At 38.7% G+C, this 5,077-nt stretch overlaps 1 protein-coding gene across 3 annotated transcripts in view; it reads left to right on the forward strand.

Moving 5' to 3' along the window:
* The window catches only part of kcnab1a (potassium voltage-gated channel, shaker-related subfamily, beta member 1 a), a 97,570-nt gene that overhangs the window by 62,998 nt on the left and 29,495 nt on the right, over positions 1–5,077 (forward strand). The gene's annotated exons all lie outside the window — the stretch shown is intronic.

A 5,077-nucleotide genomic window follows, 5' to 3' on the forward strand; every position in this document is an offset into this window, starting at 1 on the left:
TATTTTCAAGTGATTAAACACTAATGAAAACATACATATGAATATTATATTCCATTGCCAATAGATCCTCCTAAATGTTACACAGTGGACCTTTAAAATTTTGCCTCAGCCTGCTGCATAGTCATGTTCATGAACGTACATCCATTAGTTACGAGCTAAAATGTGATGGCAAGAAAGCAAGCAGAGGTAAAATAAATGGTTTAAAAACACTGCAACCGTGGCTCCAAACGGGAATTGTTGGGAAGAGAAGCACGGACAAGTTTAGCTCTGGTTCTTAAACCAGTTCCATTCAGGAAGTAACAATAGTCAACCATAAACAATATTCTTATTAGGAAAGTGATTAATCCTGGCTACAGCATTTAGGACGCAGACCAACACTGCTGAACACACGAGCAAGGCTAAGTGATTGTAAACCTCCGACCTTTAATTAAATCCATGTATGTAAGTGTCAGCACCTGGCTCTTGTATTACAAAAAAACAAACTTAACATAAGTGTTTGGTTTGTCCGTTCTGAGCTACTGTAGAAACGTGGCGGTCCAACATGGCGGAGTCATAATGGTTCAGCGATTATACATGAATGAAAACATACATATGCATATTATATTCCTTTTCTGCCAATAGACTTTATCAGTAAAGTCATTAAAGTAATGCATGAGTGTGTTGTACAGTGAGAGGTAGATGTTGGATACCAGAACACAATCTAAACCATGCACAGGCTTTTATAGCCGGGAAACACCGGGCCCAGGTGTGTCCTGATATGCTGATTCAGTCCGTCCCTCTAGTACCTGCTGCATTAAGAGGAATAGGAAACTAAAAATAACCCAGGGGACGTTCACAGTAAGGCAAGTTCAATGTTATATAATGTTTAATTTCTGGGTTAAAGAGCCATTCATTTCTAAGTACTGTTTCCATTTCTTAGCTCAGCAAAGCATTGTTGTGTATGAAAAGTCTATAAATGAACCTTTACCCCTTAAATGTGTTTAATGGACTATACAATGTGAAAAAACATTCCTTTGTTACACATTGGTATTGAACCTAGTCAGTAGATACAGTTTTGAGCTGCAGCATAAATCAGTCATCAGCTGACTAAACATTTATAAGGTTCTACTAAATTATCATATGCATAGTGAACTTTTTGCTGTAGATGTAAAATTTAAATTGAGTCTGAGTGCAAAATCTTTGTTTCCTTTCATTCTATTATAATGCCCAGCATACTGGTTAATTTTCTGATTGGCTAAATTAATTCTTCACCCTATTAATGAATACAATCACATATTTAACTCACGTATATATTACTAAAATAAATACCATTTAAAATTCATATACCCAATATGCGTACCAGTATTAATTAAAGATTTTGGAGAGTTCAAAGAAACATTATCTTATCAGTGCTCTGTGTCGGGTTGATTTTGTTGTGTGCTGAAGCAGGAGAAAATCTGAACACGCAGATGGATTAATATTCCTCACACAGCGTTATCATCCCAGGGACGGAGTGCAGGACGGAGGGAGTGGTGATGAGATGTGAACAGGAAAAATCTGACTCCTGTCTCGGCAGTTTTGCCTGTATACTACCAGTCTCCACATCTTACTCTCTCTCCCTTTCTGTCTAGGAACCAAGCTTTCTCTCTCATCCTCTCAATCTCGTTCTCCTCCTCTTGTCTTTATCGGAGCTCTTCTTCTTGATTCCTTACTTTAATGACGGGACGGGAAGAGGAAAAACAAATACAAAGACATTTGAGAGATAACAAAAATTGAAACCAGACAGAAAAAAACACCCACCGGTCTTTCCATCAATGTTCTGTTTGGCTCTCTCTGTCCCTCTGGGTATTGTTCTCCCAGGCCCCAGCTGCGGGTACGAGCAGCTTGTTACTTGGTTAAATGAGGTTGGATAGAGGTTAGCTCTGTGCTGAGGCGAGATCAAGAGGGCTTTCGCACACACACACACACACACACACACACACACCCAGTTTGTCGTACAAGTCCAACAATCAAAAGAAAACCCAAAGATAATTTGAACATTTGCTGATGACATATATATATACTACACAGTAATATAAAGTAACTACTGCCGACAGCACTGGCATCCTCTCTTCAAAATGTACTTTATTCTTGTACAAATTCAATCTTCTGTTTATTAACATGATGCCACATTCTGAGAGTCAATAGTCAGTATCAGTTATTTTCATTCTCCTAACAATAAAAAAAGCTCTTTTCACGTTCCAGCAAAACACAATTAATTATCAGTTCAATTTACATCCATCTGAAAATGCCCCATACTGTGTAACAAACCTTCTCTGTCTACAGTGAAACAAAAACACTCACCAGTTAATTGAAACTGAAAAGATTTATAAAATAAACTGATTATCCCGGGAGGGGCATAGAGGGTGGATTAATTGATAAGTGAAGTGATTAGTGAAGTCATCATAGGCATCACAGGCAGTCCGTGAATAATTCACTATTTCTTCTTTCTCTGAAAACAGACTGACTGCAGGGAGGTCTGCAGGGCTGTCAACACACACACTGGTTCCAACAATGCTAATTGTTTGGGAAAATGAAAAAAGAGTGTTTGTGTGTGTGTGTGTGTGTGTGTGTGTGTGTGTTTACATGTGCAAACCCATTTTAATTGGCTGACAAAACAAAACCAAAAAATCCATACAGAAATTCATGATCAGCATTATCTGAACCATCAGCACTTCTGTGTGAACCCATAACTTTTTTCCTCATACCGCACACAGGCCACAAAACCACCCACTTCCATATTTTATCCTGACTGCCGCACTGATGCGGCACTATTGATTGATGAATTCTTTAAGTGGTTCTTCAATCCTGGAGTTTAGAGAAGACAGCAAGAGGATGGACCTCTGTGTGTGTGTGTGTGTGTGTATGTGGTCACTGTGGTACAGAGTAGACCAACACATACTTAAGCCTTTCCCCTCCACTGCACTTGCTTTCCTCCCATCTATTCTCTTTGTTCTACGTTTTCTGTTTCTGCACTCTAACTTCATCCTTTAAACTCTTCTGCTGTGTCTCTCTCTCTTTTATTTAGTCTTCTTTCACTTTCCACTCTTTTTTACCCTCAATAAATAAATTTAAAAAAGTTGTTGCTGAAGTAGAAATCTGTCTCCAAACCTCAAGGTTGCATCAGATTTAGAGTTTCGCTCTGTATTTCTGTAATCTCTGCAAAGCGGTCCAAGTATATTTGATCTTATCAATCCTGCTGCAGTGTTTGAACAGTTGTACAGCATCAACTATAAAATATGATGGAATTAAAGGACCAGTGTGCAGGATTTAGTGACATCTAGAGGTGAAGTTCCAGACTGTATTTGACGACGTGGGATTGAGAATGAATTGTGAAGTGTGTAGGAGAAACGCTAATTTATATTCCATTTAGGCCAATAGATCCTCCTGAATGTTACACACTGGACCTTTAAAAACTGAACCAATTACTGAAGTTTCTGTTGACACTTTGTCAGAAGGAAGTTAAACTTTGAGTTCATTTGTGAGGCTGGCTTCAAGAGCACTCTTTCTACTATGTTGACAATATAGCAGAAAAATCTAAACAACTAAAACAATATTTTTGCGCTGTGTTGGATTGCCAAATGTTTATATTGTTTTGTCCACCTCCCCTGTGTGTGGCAGCTGAGAGAGCAGACAAAACAGAAGCAGATATAAATATAACAGCGCAGACTAAGGCGATTCAGGTGGAATTGTTTGGAAGAAATCAATAGGACTTGAAGAGGCAGTACAGGAGACAAGGGCATGCAACACAACAGAACTGAAAATAGGTGCAAAAGATGGTGTGTGTGTGAGAGAGAGAGAGTTTTTCTTTGTGTTTGTGTGTGTATATAAGGGGCCATACAGGATCTTCAAGCTTTAACTCTAACAAAAACAGTTTGATCCTCTCAAAACAAAAAAAAATAGGATCTGCGTTCCACAAAAAATGTTTTTAATTTAATGATAATGAGGCGTCCTGTTTGTCTGGTGTCAGGACACACAGACTACTATATAACCAAAACATACTAGGTTTGATATCAGCCTTTCTGTCACCTGTCTGGCCAGAGATAAATAAATCATTATACACTATTTAATACAGATATAAAATTCATAATTACGTATAATCCATTAACAATTGCTTTTGTTTCTTATACAATTAAAAAATGGGTCTGTTAGAAGATGATGCAGATCGTTTTCAATATATAAGCCAAGTCAAATATCTGGTCTGGTTGGCCTACCTACTACTAAACTCTACTTCTCAAGCACAACAAGCTCAGAGATGTGCTGTGCCCTTTCATTGGAGCTGGAAATTAATCCAACGAAACAAATTTATGACTCAGCCTTTCTATCTGTAGGCAGACAAGCTGAAAAATTCTGAAAAGAGAGTTAGGAGGTCGGTTAAAGTGAGACACCAGAGAGAAATGTTTCATCTCAATGTGTGCTATCTATCAGGCTGCCAGACACAGGACTGCATTCAAGACCGCAGAATCAGGTTCAAAGGACTCACACAAAGCTGGAAAAATGATACCTCTTGCCAAGTCTACAACTCCTCATTCGCTTTTAATTCATCGAACCTATTTTACTGCCTTATGTGGGGCTCATGTCAGTTTTGTTGTGTGTCCTTAGATCTCTGAATGGAAGCTTTTGATGCGTGTGAATACAGGTCAAAAACTTGACATAGCTTTGTATCATTTATATAAATGTTACAGACTCATAAGTTACTGTTGGAAGTTAGTTTGATCTCGCCTGTTGACGGCTTTAGAAAAAGCCCTGCAAGGTTATCACATTTACTCTTGTTGTACAGCGACATTAAGAGCCACTGCCATCACTTTGCACCAGCAGCTGCCAGTAAAAACGGAAGTTGTTTATTGCTCGCAGGGCCTTAATTTCCATCAAACAAAAAATCTCAGTTGAACCTATAAGAGCAGTGGCCCTGACATTAGAGCTCTGCAGGGTGTTCATCTCATGCTGAGCCTCCAGCTCAGGAACCAACCTCAGAGCTATGACTGGACATCATTAGCTGTGATTACAATTCTACCATACTGGAGACAGACTGATTGGACACACAAACACAAACACACAC

Source organism: Morone saxatilis, unplaced genomic scaffold (genome assembly GCF_004916995.1).
Source record: "Morone saxatilis isolate NCDOM2014 unplaced genomic scaffold, NCSU_SB_2.0 Contig8, whole genome shotgun sequence".
Taxonomy (NCBI): domain Eukaryota; kingdom Metazoa; phylum Chordata; class Actinopteri; family Moronidae; genus Morone; species Morone saxatilis.